Below are 16,439 nucleotides of genomic sequence, written 5' to 3'. Positions count from 1 at the left end.
ACACATATTCACTCATAAGATATCAAGTTACAAGTTTGATGAGGATGAAATAGAGGTGGTGAAGTTTTTTATGAGAAAGAATAATCAACTTGGGAATTTGGTTCTTATAACTCTAAGAAAAATGCTCTTAACATTGATCATAATATTGCATATTATTATTGCAAGCATTTTTATTCCTCGAGAGCATCAAATATTTTTTTGTGAGCCTTCCAACAATACTAATCATCTATTAATTTAAAATTGACATATAATTATCTATTTACTATTTTTTTAATAAACTATGATAAACGAATCCAATATACTTAGTTTAAGCGTAGTAGATTGAATTACTAATGAGATACATTACTTCAATATTAGTCGTCCCATTAAAAGAAAGATTTTATTTTAAAGAGTGATAAATGTTATATAATAGAGATAGTTTTAGTGATAGCAAATGTAACACCCCACTCACAACTGTGCTCAATTTGTATTTAAAAAATTCTATTTATTCGAGCTTGACCACATTGAATTCATTAAATTTACTCTGTAATTTATTATATTTTAATCCTATTTATCTCAATTTATTTTAATTTAATTATTTAATCCTTAAATTTTGAATAAAAAAATTTTTGAGAAAAAATAGAAAAATAGGGAGAAAAATCCTGCGGGAAAATCCCATGAGAAAGGATTGCCTGCACGGGTGCCCGTGCGTTATGCGCATGCACGCACGTGTGGTAAGCATAGGGCGTGCACACAATTGGCATGTCCTAAACCCGCGCATGGCGCGGGGTCAATCTTACACTTGTCTTGTCGTGCGCAAGTTGGCCATCCGTACGTCACTTTGTGTGCGGACAGGCGCCACACACTATGCGCGTGTTGTCTACGCAGCAGGCCTACGTGGATAGGCCCTTACACTACTGGGGCCTAGCTGTAATAGGCCTGCATGCGGCGCCCAGCGTGCTCAGGCCCTACCGCGTAGCAGGGTAGCCCATGTGCTTGTAGGCTTGCCCTACAACACGCCGAGCGGGTGAGGCCACTATCGCCTTGGGTAGTGTGCCACCACTCTTGGCACTACTTCCGGTGGAGGAGGTCTTCTTCCTTCATTTTTTGTGTCGAGCATATTTTTTTCTCTCTCTTCACCGAATTTCACCACTTGGCACAAATCTATTGGCTCCCATTTTCTATAAATAAGGGCCCTTCCTTCCCATTTTCTCCACACTTTCATTTTTTCACCTTTCAAGAATTACAAAGAGAGAGAGAGTGATCTATAGAGAGAAGGAGAGGAAGGAAAGAAGGACGGTGTAGAAGAAATTATCAAGGTTTCGATAAGGAATTTTATATTTCTTTAAATGTCTTAATGGGTATTTTTAGACAAAATGGAAAGATTAAATTTATAGCTCTATGATTTTGCTTGTTTGTATGTCTTGTGTTGTAGGCTTAATAAGTTGAATTGTTCTTGTTTTCAAGCATACTATGTGAATGACAAACACTTGATGAATTGCATGTATTGAAAGAATATAAAACTGATAAGGTCATCTGAAAAATAAAAAGAACAAAAAAAAGAAAAGAAAAGTGGAATGAAGCATGAATAGTCTAAAGTATGTATATATATTGACATTCATAACGCATCAAGTGTCTTGTTAGGCTTTTTATCTCTGAAAGGTATTTCTTTTTTCCCTCCCCCATCTGGTCCAGAAAGACGTAAGAGAACCGCTTCATGTGCATGACGGCATACCCTCTAACGAGAGTGGTGATGCGAATATCTATTAGGGGTCACGTTTGGCTAAGTACTGTCGTGACTATAGAATATTTTATAGGACCACTATGGTTGATACGACCATGGTCATAGATCATACCATGATTTAGTAAGCCTAAAATGTGCCTGAGTAAATTGTCGTTATCTGTATTTAATTTGGTCATTCCACATGGGTTGTCAGAAATCTATATTTGCCTTTAAAGATGAAAATTATAACGACTTCGCAAAACATGACATGAAAATCTGAGCATTTCATGACTTATTTAATTTTCTTTATTATCTGGTATGCTGTGTGTTTTTCTTTATTATATTAACGTGATGTTTTCTCTAATAAATAAATTATTTTCATAAGGTAAGATAGGTCTACGAAGTAACCAAACGGTAAGTGTTTATGTTAGAATAATTCACCTTTGAAACCTTATGATGTTATTTAAATATTATTTTGCTTACTGAGCATATGGAACTCACTCTTTCCATGCCCCCCAGATGAGGAAGATAATGAGGAACCGTCAGCTGACTTAAGTTTATGAGGATCCCGTGGATCTGCAAAACTTGAGTGCATGATCGTCCTCGCACTCTGATGAGTCCAGTAGCATAGTAAAAGAAGTGGCCCTCTTTTGTATTTTGACATTGTATTTTGTAGCCACTTCTAGCCCCAGTTATATATATGTAATTGAAACTCATATATTTATGAGAGATTTTATTAATTTGCTCCGCTGCATATAATTTTTATCATGCACTCTTAATTCTGTTTCTGTATCTGACACCCACATGCCTTAATTAGCATCTTGGATGTCATAGCTAAGACTTCATAGTCACTTTAATAGAACTTTGAGAAAATTTCTTCATCTTATTTTACCATTTATAGACAATATACTAATTTTTTTGGCTGACACGATCTTTCACCATGTACCATTCTTTGGTGATGGCTTACCACCAATCTATTTAATTATTTTATCTTTTATCCCTCAAAAAAATTAATGATCTCATTTTTGTAGAACCCAAGAATTTTGAGTATTAGAAAAAACATCCAAATCTTTAATAAACCATCATTTTTCAGTAAAAAATATACACATATATTTATAAGAAAACAAATTACATATCACTAGCTTTTACTAAATTAGATTCTTTATTTCATTTAAGGATTTTAATAAAATTTTCTTAAATAATAGGATTATGAATAATCAAAAAATAAATTTAAGGATATGTCACACTTCTTTTAAATATACTTTATAAGTACATATTTTACAAATATAATTATGCCTACTTAAATAATATGTAGCATTATTGTTAGAGAATTTTTAAAATAGAAAGCATATACATAAATTTGCATATGTATATCCTCTATTGTCCTTTAGTTCTTCTCTCATTAATTTTAAAGAGTTTTCTTTCTCTTCTCCAAAACCCAAATTCGAAACACAAATTTCAAGTCTAATCATCGCCCATCATAGAACAACAAGCACTTTCGATTAGAGCTTTGAATGCATGGCTACCACAAAACCTGAAAAAACAACGACTAGTTAGAGAGCCTTATCGTACACCACCTCCACATCCATAGCCTCTGCAGATGCTACTGCCAAAACTGTAGGGATTTATGTACTACACGATGGAAGATGGCGCTTGCATCCATATTCTAATTGAAAGTGATGATCAAGCTCAGGTTGTTAATAAAAAAACATAATCATGCAGTCTGAATTTTACGTATACTCGACATAAAGTCTGAAAGATAAAACTTCTAATCTCTCTAATCATTAAGTTAGAGTGAAGACGGGGAGATTAGGCCTGTGCATTCTGCATATAGTAAAAGTAGTTGCGACATTGACAGTCTCTAAAACGACACTTGTAGCAACCAAAGCAAGCACAAGAGGTGCATTTTGCAATTTGTATCTCTCTTGTACACCCTGTGCAAGTTTTGCGACTTACCATTTCTTCATCAGCATCACAGTTTATCTTTTAGAAACACATATATATACATTACTCAGCATAACATGTAGTGGATTTGCACATAAATATATACATATATAACCCAAATAATGATAAAAGTTTACCTCTCATAAGGCTGTCAGGCAACCTCCACCTTTTATTAGCCAAAGCATCATGGTAGAGCCTGTAATCCCTAGTTGTACGGAGGTGAAAGCATTGGTTTTTGCCAATTAACCTTGATCTCTTGTTTAGGTCTACAGCAAGTTATAGTATTTTATTTTGTACTTCTCTACAAATAGGAGATATTGTACGTATTTCTATAAAAGTCATGGGACAAATGAAAACTTGAATGATTCTTTACTCTTATACAAATAGGAGATCTTATGAGTATTCTTTCTAGCTATAAAAGTCGTCTGACAAATTATAGATACTCAATTGAGTAAACTAAGTCACAAAATTATAAAAATTATCAGTATCTTAATAGTAGTTTATTTTATCATAAAACGTAACGTTTTAGAATAGTATACATTGAATTGCTAATTGAATCTCTATGCCACCAATCCCACCTACTTAATATTAGCTGATAATTCCATCTTTTATACATATATATTTATATGCATCCATTTATACATAATGTGAGGAAAACTTGAGGCTAAAACTTAGTTTTAAGGCTAAAAATTTAGGTGAAAATGAAGAGTTATAATGTGAGGAAAAAAAAGTTGACTGTGAGCTAAGAGGAGAGAACAAATTGACTACTTGAATAGAAAAGCATTCAACGAGGAGGAATTTTTCATTTTAAGATCTAATAGACCATGTGTTGGAATAATTGTTTTATGTATAATTATCTTTTAAAATTTACAAAACTTACAAATATATTACATTAATTAAACTTATAATATCAATAATAAGTTAAGTTAATATTAAAAAGTAAAGTTTGTATGAGTATACAATCATTTAAAAAACTCACAAGGTATTAAATGTTGTAACTATATAAACCTTTAATTTACAGTTTAAAATGTTATCATTATCAACTTATATTTTTTATATTATACTATGAAGTATGTTACAAGGTATTTTAGAATTTTCAGTAACAATTATATCATATTTCTGATGTTAAATTTCAACCGATTTTTTATATATTGGTATATAAATATATGATTTAAACTAAAATCTTGCATTAAAATAATTAATCGTAATATTGTAAAGTATACTAATTTTTTTTAAAGAAACAAACAAATATATTACATTAATTAATAAAAATCACGTAATCAATTAAAAGAATCAATGAGAATTAAGGGATGAAATAAAAGATTTTGCATGTTAATCAACCATTCATACTAAAAGAAAAAAGAATTAATGATCACATTTTTCATGAAGCAAGACTTTTGAATATTAGAAAAAAATTTAATTGTTTAATAAACTATTGTTTCTCAAAAAATAATAAATGCATTTGAAAACCAAAAAAATCGGGTTATATATCAAATTTTTTTACCAAATTAGAATCTACATACATATGTTTGTACAATATGGTAAAGAAATGTGAATAGAGTAGACTTGGTTAACTGTTATCATTAAATTGGTCTTTTAAAGAAAAAAATTACGAAATTAAAAAATAGTTAGCAGAAAATATTCGAACCTATTCCATCTATCTCATTTTCCTTCCTTCATTTTTCCTTTTAAGCTTCATTGTTGCAATAGCACTCACCATCTTCATCTATAATTCTCAATTCCCATAAAACTCATCTTCTAAAAATTAAAAAAAATGTTGTAAAACTATATAAATTGTTAGAGAATTTTTTAGATTAAAAAGACCAGAAGGTCGAGTTTTTATTGCTTATAATTCAAAAAAATATATTGCAACATGATAAACTTTTAACATATCTCAAAAAAAATTGTTTATTACTCTCCAAAGTAAATGGCTAATAAATTCTTCTGCACAAATATTAAATTCAAAAGTGAAGTTTATTTGAAGGGATTCATTTTGTACTATAATAGTAGCCATAGAACTAATAAAATCAATGTTCATAAGCATTTTATATATATTAAGTAAAATATCTAATAAGTATAATAAAATTACGTCCCAAATAGTCATGGATCTTTATTTAAGAAATTACATTTTAAATAGCCACAATTCTTTATTTGCTTTAAATAGTTTTTTATTCTTTGTTTAAGTTTTTCACAGCCTGCACAAAATAATCAACCCTACATATTTTTAAGTCTAATTATCACCCATCATACATCAACAAGCACTTTTAGTAAGTGCATCCAATGCATGGCCACCACAGAACCTGAATAAATGATGACTAGTTAGAGAGCCTTGTCATCCACCACCTCCATGCCCAAAGCCTCTGTAGATGTTGCCGCCAGCACTGTAGGGATTTGTGTACTACGCTGTAGAAGATGGCACTTGCATTCAGATTCCAATTGAAAGTGGTGATTAAGCTCGGGTACGTATAGTTGAGATAAAGTCTAAAAGATAAAACTTCTAATATGCGTAATCATTAAGCCAAATTAATTATTAAGGGAGATTAGGGTTGTGCATTCTACATATAATAAATGTAGATGCGGTACTAACAATCTCTAAAGTGACACTTATAACAACCAGAGGAGACACAAAAGGTGTATTCTGCATTTTGGATCTCTTGTACACCCTCTGCAAGTTTTACGACTTGCTCTTTCTTAATCAGCATCATAGTTTATCTTTTAGAAACGCATATATACACATTACTCTATATAACATGTAGTAGATTTGCACATAAATATATACATATTAAACTAAAATAATGATAAAGGTTTACCTCTCATAATGCCAGTCAAGGCACTCTACCTTTATTAAGCAAAGCATTATGGTAGAGCCTGTAATCCCTAATAGTTCAGAGATAGAATTGTCAGTCCTTTTTACACCTTTTGCAGGTAAAGAACTCACCTTGATGGAACTGTTGCTTTCCATCAATGATCCTTGATATGCTATTTAGGTTTATAGAAAGCTTGTAGCATTTGATTTTGTACTTCTACACAAAAAAGAGATCTTGTAAGTATTCTTTCTGGCCATTAAAGTTGTGAGACAAATGAAAAATTGAATGATTTTTTACTTCTATACATATAGGAGATCTTGTACGTATTCCTTATACCTATAAAAGTCTTGTGAACCTCAAATAAGTAAACTAAGTCACAAAGTTATAAAAGTAATTAGTATCTTAGTAGCAGTTTATTTTGCCACAAGACTAAACATTTTGGAATAATACACATTGAATTGATAATTGTAGCTCTATGACATCAATCCCATTTACTTATTGTTAAATGATAATTTCGTCTTTTATATATATATATTTATTTATTTATACATCCATTTATAGATAATGTGAAGAAAATATTGTGATTAAAATTTAGTTTTAAGTCTAAAAAGTGAGGTGAAAATGAAATGACAACAAAATGTGAGGAAAAAAATATTGATTGTGAGGTAAGAGGAAGAGAGAACAAACAAATATACCACATTAACTAACAAAAACAATGCAATATATGAACAAAACAATGAGAATTTAGGGATGAAATAAAAAATTTAGCATGTTGATCAAGAATTCATACTTAAAAAGAAAAAATTAATGATCACATTTTTCATGAAGCAAAGAATTTTAAATATTTAGAAAAATATTCAAATGTTTAATAAGCTATTGCTTCTCATAAAATATCAAATGCATTTGAAGACAAAAACGAAATCCAGCTGCATATCACAAATTTCTACCAAATCAGAATTTTAATATCTTCTATGAATTTTTATTAAGTTCTCTTAAATAATAGTATTATAACAAAATCAAAAAATTCAACTTTACCACACTTTTTTTATATACCCCATATTTGTACATAAAAAAATGAAACATCTATAGCATTGAATTTTAAAAAAATAGCTAATTTTTTGTACGTATTTTTTATTCTTAAATAACTAATTTGAGATAAAAAATTATTAAGTGATTGGGATCCTCTAAGTTTTGTTTCTATAATTTTTTAACAAAAATTTACAGTGTTATGCTTATATGGTCGTCAAATTTATTTATATTTTGAAGCACTCAACACTTAATTATCTCATTTTAATCAATTATCAAGGTAATAACTATACATATATATGTATGTACGGTATGGTAAAGAAATGTGAAGGGAGTAGACTTGGTTTACCGTTATCATTAAATCTGTCTTCTAATGACAAAAATTACAAAATTAAAAAATAGTTAGCCCAAAATATTCAAGGCTATTTTCATCTATCTTATTTTCCTTAATTTACCTTTCCTTTTGAGCTTTACTATTCTAATGGCACTCACTACCTTCATCCATAATTCTCAATTCTCATAAACACCTTCTAAAAATTGAAAAAAAATTGTAAAACTATATAAATTGTTAGAGGATTTTTGAGATAAAAAAGACCAAAAGGTCAAGTTTTTATTGTTTATAATATAAAAATATATATTGTGGTCTCATAAACTCTTAGTATTATCTCAACAAAACTGTTTCTTAAATTTCAAAGTAAATAGCTTATAAACTCATCCTCACAAAGATTAAATTTAAAAGTAATTTTGTAATATAATAAAAATTATAAAACTAATAAAATCAATGTTCATAAGTATTTTATATAAATTAATTAGGATATCCAATAAGTATAATAAAATCACGTCCCAAATAGTCATGGATCTTTATTTAAGAAATCATATTTTAAATAGCCACAATTCTTTATTTACTTTAAAGAGTTTTTTATTCTTTATTTGAATTTAAAGATATCATAATTATAGTATAGAATAGACTTACATTTTTCACAACCTGCCCAAAATAATCAACCGTACAAATTTATTCTCTTCCCACATTATAATTGTTCTTAAATAATTAATTAGTTCTCTTGATTGATGCAAAGAATTAATATCATAGAAAGTTGGTTACCTTCTCTATGTATTTTATATTATTATCGTTATTGACTTGTGTTTTTATATTACACCATACTTTGAGAAGGATGTTAAAGGGTATTTCAAAATTTTCATTAACAATAAGATCATGTTTGTAAGGTTAATTACTAAACAGTCCTTATATATTGATATACAAATACATGATTTGAAGTAGAGATATTACATTCAAATCATTAATCACATTATTGTAAAGTATAGTTTACATTTTTGTGTAACATGACTTTTTACCTTATGCATGGTTATAAACTTCTATATTGTCTTTCTTAACTTTTAAAAAATAAATGAAGAATAAGTTCTTTAGTGCATGGAATAAAATTAAAAAGTTAATTTTAAAATAGTTGGTGACCATAGAATTAATCAAATCAATATTTTTAATTATTTTATATGTAACGGCCCCGGAAATATTAAAAAGAAATGAGTATTTAAATATATCAAATGCGGAAGCGAGATCAAAATTTCAGTTAACATCCCTTACACGAAAGACCAGAAACGTACTTAAAATATAAAAGGTTAAACTAACTAAGAAAGAAAACTCGAAAATAAACTATGCGTATGACTACAGAGTCTCTAGGCATCTCCTTCGTCGTCCTCCTGCGGAACGGGCTCGGGAACCATGTCTTCCTGATCTGAAATGGTTAATTAAGGAGTGAGCTACACTAGCCCAGTAAGAACATCACGATATCTCACCGTCACGGAGATAAAGGTGGGTAGAAAAACACAAAAAGACCAATGGAGCATAATTTACAACAAACTCGTTTATTAACATGAAAACCTTTACCATCCACTTACCTTGGTGGAATTTATGAAAACAATATGGAAAAAAACAATAACATTATCATAATCATTGAATAATCTAAGCTGTAAAACATAACACTTATCACGCCTCTTGTAATTCAATCATTGTACAACATATCTTTTTCTCATTTACCAGCCTACTAGTATCCGTGGGGGTCCATAGGGGTTCCGCTACCCGTTAACCTTTAACATTCATAATCAGTTTCCAGGGCCGTCCCCATACCCCGTCCAGTATGGGCGCCAAAACCATAAACCTCAATACCCCGTCCGGTATGAGGGTGAAACGGGCCGTCCCCATACCCCGTCCGGTATGGGCGCCAAAACCATAAGATCTCCATACCCCGTCCGGCATGTGAGACCACAATCCCGGTAGGGTTCCCTACGGACCCGGTCCGTCCACCATCTCCCAGGATATCTAGTCAGGCTGACCCCCATAATACAATTATCAGTCTACACAATCTTTCATTTTCCTTTTCCTCAATCAGCATCATCAATTAACATACAAACAAGCAAACAGTAATTCATGCCAAACAGACAACATACAGTATCAGTTTTTCAGTCATTCAACCCATGATTAATAAAAACGTAGTATATGCACACAAATCTGTAAAATGAACACATCAAACCTCATTTTGCATTTAAAGCTGTAAACAGGCCAAATAACAGTAAATCACCAATCACACTAGACTCGGGCTCCATTAGCAACCTTAAGCAATTTCACACATGCGTTAATTCAAGAAATACCGTTTTATCATTTTGAACTTTAATACCGTGATAGGAAATAGGGTGAGGGGTCCTTACTTGTTTTCGAGATCCGAATACGATTCACAGTGCGCCTGCAGGCCGTCCCTAATTTTCCCTGAATTTTTTCCCGGGAAACTGAAACACACTAACAGTACCTGCACGTGTTCCAAAAAAAAATCCAAATTAGGCCCAGGGCCTCCTTCGGCCCAAATCGCAACTCTGGCACGGCGGCTCCGCCGTGCTCCGGCGACGGCGCCGCCGCTGGCGGTGGCGAGTCGCCTCGGGTTGGCTGTTTTCGGCCGAATTCGGCCACGCTCGCATTGGTCCTTGTCAGAAAACAACCCTAGGGCCCTCGGGGGGCCAAAAAATCACGGAAAAACGGAGCTTACCGGCGGCGGCGCTCTCGGGTGCAGCGGCTCTCCGGGGAGGTTCGTGTTTTGGTGATTCGGCTCCGGTCAACCTGTAGAGAAAAGAATGGTGATCACGGTGATATAAAAATTGCATCGAACGGAGGCCGGGAAGGGCCTCGTCGGAGGCAAAAACCGAGAGGGGGCGCGGCGGCGCCGCTGGGCTTCGGCCGCGTATTCCGGCCGTTTGGCCGGGATTTCGGCCTCGATTTGGCCATAGGAGGAATCAGCGGGGAAAAACGAGTCGGGGGTATGAAATTTACCTCAATCGGCGGTCGGAAATTTCCCCGGTGCGGCGGCGAGTGGCGGCGGGTGGCGGCGGTCGGCCTCTGGTTCGTCTTCTCCGGCGAGCGGCTGGCGGCTAGGGTTTTTGGTCTGGTGTGGAGGTTCTATTTATAACCCCTTGCCTTTTGATCACAGCCGTTCATTTCGTTTTAATCTGGGCCGTTCGTTTTTGATTGAATCTGGGCCGTCCGTGCGTTTGAATCTGGGCCGTCCGATCGCGTGATTGATCTGGGCCGTCGGATCGCACCCACGCGGATCGCCAACGTGGCTCCTTTCGGAGTGACGCGATCTTGCCACGTGGCAGGCCCTGGTTGGCCGGGACTGCTGACCGGACCTGCTGACGTGGCTGCTGACGTGGCCCCCCCCCCCCTTTTTTTTTTTTTTTTTTTTTTTTTTTTTTTTTTTTTCTCCTCCTCCTTTCCGGGTGCTACATTATATATATTAAGTAGTGTATCACATAAACATAATAAAATACATTTTAAATAGCAATGGATTCTTTATTTAAGTTCAAGATTTCAAAAAATGAAACTACTTTCTAAATAACCATAAATTCATTCTTTAGTGATATTTAAAACTTTATAGTCACTTCAATAGAACTTTGAGAAAATTTCTTCTACTTGTTTTATCATTTATATAGTATATACTAATTTTTTAGGCTAAGACGATCTTTGACAAAGCACCATTCTTTGATGATGGTTTACTACCAATCTATCTAATAATTTTATATTTTATCTCTCAATAAGAATTTAAGTATCTCATTTTTCTAGAACCCAAGAATTTTGAGTATTAGGAAAAACATCCAATTCTTTAATAAACTATTATTTTTAATGAAATAATATCTACATATATTTAAAAGAAAGCCAATATCATATCACCAGTTTATACTAAATCAAATTCTTTATTTCATTTAGAGATTTTAGTAAAATTTTCTTAAATTATGGGATTATGATAAATCAAAAAATAAATTCAAGGATATCTCACATTTCTTTTAAATATAGTTTATATGCACATATTTTACAAATATAAGTATGCTTCCTTAAACAATATATAGCATTATTGCTAGAGAATTTTTGAGATAGAAAAAGAATATACATACATACATATATATATATCCTTTATTGTCTTTTAATTCTCTCATTAATACCAAAGAGTTTGCTTTATCTTCTCCAAAACCTAAATTCCAAATGCAAATTTTTAAATCTAATCATCACCCATCATATAACAACAAACACTTTTGATAAGAGCTTCCAATACATGGCCGCAAGAGAACTTGGACAAACAGCGACTAGTTAAAGAGCCTTATCGTCCACCAACTCCACGCTCAAAGCCTCTATAAATGTTATTGCCAGCACTGTAGGGATTTGTGTACCATGTGATGGAAGATGGTACATTCATCTAGATTCTAATTGAAAGTGGTGATTAAGCTCAGGCCATTAATTAAAAAATATGATCATGCAGTCTGAATTTTATGTATAGTTGACAAAGTCTGAAAGATGAAATTTTCAATCTGCATAATCATTAAGCCATAGTGATGACGAGGAGATTAGGGATGTGTATTTTGCATATAATAAATGCATGTGCGGCACTATTAGTGTCTAAAATGAGACTTATACCAACCAAAGCAAACACAAAAGGTACATTCTGCATTTTAAATCTCTTGCACACCCTCTGCAAGTTTTATGACTTGTCCTTTCTTCATCAGGATTACAATTTATCTTTTAGAAATACATATATGCGCATTACTCAACATAACATGTAGTGGATTTGCAACTCCACATTTTATTAGCTAAAGCATCATGGTAGAGCCAGTAATCCCTAGTAGTGTGGAGGCAGAAGCGTCAGTCCTTTTTACACCTTGTAAAGGTAATGAACTCGCCCTGATGAAACTAATGCTTTCCACCAATGAGTCTTAATATGTTGTTTAGGTTTACAGCAAGCTTGTAGCATTCAATTTTGTACTTCTGTATAAATAGGAGATCTTGTAGGTATTCCTTCTGCTCATAAAAGTCATGGGACAAATGAAAAATTGAATGATTTTTTACTTCGTGCATATAGAAGATCTTGTATGTATTCCTTGTACTTATAAAAGTCATGTGAAAAATGACAAATGCTTAAACAAGTAAACTAAGTCACAAATTTATAAAAGTAATCAATATTTTAATAGCCATTTATTTTGTCACAAGACTAAACATTTTGGAATAATAAACACTGAATTGACAATTGCAGCTCTATGCCACCAATCTCATTTACTTAATATTAATTGATAATTTCATCTTATATATATATATATATACATCCATTTATACATAATGTGAGAAAAATATTGAGTCTAAAATTTAGCTTTAAGTCTAAAAAGTGAGGTGAAAATGAAGAGACAACAAAATGTGAGGAAAAAAATATTGACTGTGAGCTAAGAGAAAAAGCGAACAAATTGATTACTTGAATAAAAAAGCTTCCAAGGAGGATGAATTTTTCATTTTTAAGCTCTAATAGATCATGTGGTGGAATAATTTTTTTATGTATAATTATCTTTTAAAATTTTATACAAGGTTAGTAATAAGTTAAAGTTAACTCAAAAAACTTACAAATGTATCACATTAATTAAATGTACAAGATCAGTAATAAGTTAATTTAATGTTACAAAGTAAAGTTTGTACCAGTATACAATCATTTTAAACGCTCAGAAGGTGCTAAATGTCGTGATTATGTAAACTTTTAGTTTACAATTTAAAATATTATCATTATCGACTTATATTTTTTATATTACACTATGTAGGATGTTAAAAGGTATTTTACAATTTTCATTAACCATTAGATTATGTTTATGATATTATGTTTTAACCGATTTTTATATATTGGTATATAAATATATGATCTAAACTAAAATATTACATTAAAATAACTAAACATAATGTTGTAAAGTATTGTAAATTTTTCAAAAGAAACAAACAAATGTATCTCATTAATTAATAAAAACCATGCAATCTATGATAAGAAACAATGATAATTTAGGGATGAAATTAAATATTTAGCATATTGATCAAGCATTCATATTTAACAAAAAGAAGAGTTAATGATCACATTTTTTCATGAAGCCAAGACTTTTGAATATTAGGAAAAATATCTAATTATTTAATAAACTCTTGTTTCTCAAAAAATAACAAACACATTTGAAGAAAAAAAAAAATCTAGTTGCATATTATAAATTTATACCAAATAAGAATCTTGATATCTTATAAGGATTTTGATGAAGTTTTCTTATATAATAGTATTATGACAAAATATAAAAAAGTCAACTTTAACACACTTTTTTTATATATACCATATGTGTACATAGAAAATGAGAAACATTTGTAGTTTTGAATTTAAAAAATTAGCTAATTTTTGTTATATATTTTTTGTTCTTAAATCACTAATTTGAAATAAAAAATTATTAAGTGATTGTAATCCGCTAAGTTTTGTTTCTAAAATTTTTTAACAAAATTTTATGGTGTCATACTTATATGGTCAACAAATTTATTTATATTCTGAAGCACTTAAAACTTAATTATCTAATTTTAATCAATTATCAAAGAAATAACTCTACATTCATATGTATGTATAGTATGGTAAAGTAATGTGAAAAGGGTAGACTTGCTTAACCGTTATCATTAAATTAGTTTTCGAAAGACAAAAATTACAAAATTAAAAAATAGTTAGTAGAAAATATTCAAGACTATTTCCATCTATCTCAATTTCCTTAATTCAATTTTCATTTTGAGCTTCATTGTTCCAATAGCACTCACTATCTTTATCTAGAATTCTGAATTTCCAAAATATTCATCTTTTAAAAATTGAAAAAAATTTGTAAAACTATATAAATTATTAGAGGATTTTTTAGATTGAAAAGACTAGAAGATCAAGTTTTGATTGCTTATAATTTAGAAAAAAATATTGCAGCGTGATAAACTTTTAACATTACTTAACAAAATTGTTTCATGCTTTTCAAAGTAAATGGCTAATGAGTTCTTCTGCATAAAGATTAAATTTAAAAGTAACTTTTTTTTAAATGACTCGTTTTGTACTATAATGACAGGCATAAAACTAATAAAATCAATGTTCATAAGCATTTTATATAAATTAAGTAAAATATCCAATAAGTATAATAAAATCGTATCCTAAATAGCTTTGGATCCTTTGTTTAAGTAATCAAATTTTAAATAGTCACAATTCTCTATTTACTTTAAATAGTTTATGATTCTTTATTTGAGTTCAAAGATTTCATAAGTTATAGTATAAAATAAGATTTACGTTTTTCACAGTCTACACAAAATTATCAACCCTGTATATTTATTTTCTTCTCACATTATAATTGTTCTTCAATAATTAGTTAGTCCTCTTGATTGATGCAAAGAATAAGTATAGTGAAAAGTTGATTACATTCTCTATGTATTTTATACTATTATCATTATCGGATTATGTTTTTATATTACCATATACTTTGCGTAGGATGTTAAAGGGTATTTCAAAATTTTTATTAACAGTTAGATCTTATTTCTAAGGTTAATTACTAACCAATCTTTATATATTGGTATGTAAATACATGACTTAAAGTAGAGATATATTATTAAAATAATTAATCATATTGTAATAAAGTACACTCGATGTTTTTGTTTAACGAGGCCTTTTACCTTATGTTTTGTTATAAACTTCTATCATTATCTTAATAAAATTGTCTTTTTTAACTTTAAAAAAAAAATAAATAACGAATAAGTTCTTTTAGTGCATGAATTATAATTCAAAAGTTAATTTTAATATAGTTGGCGACCATAGAATTAATCAAATCAATGTTTTTAATTATTTTATATATAAGATATCACATAAATATAATAAACTCTCAAATAGCGATAGATTGTTCATTCAAGTTAAAGATTTCAAAAAATAAAACCACTTTTCAAATGTCAATAGATTATTTATTTAAGTTCAAAGATTTTATAAGTAATAGTATAATAAAATCTACATTTTTCATGTCCTATATAAAATACTCAACTGTATGTCATTTATTTTGCTATCACAATTTAATTATTCTTAAATTAGACTTAGTCTTCTTGACTAATACAATAAAGAAATATAGCAAAAAGTTAGTTTTTCAAAGCCTACATAATCTCTCAAGTTATATATTATAGATTAAAGTCAATGATACGCACTTAACCTCCATTTATTCGAAGAAAGAAATTTTTTTTTTTTTTCATTCTTCTTAATCTTCAGACACAAATATGAAATCTAGATATTTGATTTTAATATTTTTTAGAGTCTAAATATGAGGTCATAAGGTTTAATGGAGGAAGCTGTGGACATGTTCTGTACTAAAAAAATCTTAAGTTACCCAAGACCATGTTGCACTCGTTTCCACTTGGTAAGGCTTCCCTTATGCAATCCATACCAATATCCTTTTCCATTGTAGACGTGTTTTTCTTAGATGGTTTTCTTTATTATAAATTACTAATTATATGGATAAAACTAAAATTATTGATGCAGTTGAACTATTTCAATTTTCTTCACATATCTCACTAGGAGCTTCACTAGAAGAACAAACTTGATATATTGGTTCCTGATCCATACAAG

Source organism: Carica papaya, chromosome 7 (genome assembly GCF_054855325.1).
Source record: "Carica papaya isolate Zhongbai chromosome 7, ASM5485532v1, whole genome shotgun sequence".
In the NCBI taxonomy this organism is placed as follows: Eukaryota; Viridiplantae; Streptophyta; class Magnoliopsida; order Brassicales; family Caricaceae; genus Carica; species Carica papaya.
This window is presented reverse-complemented; position numbering follows the sequence as displayed.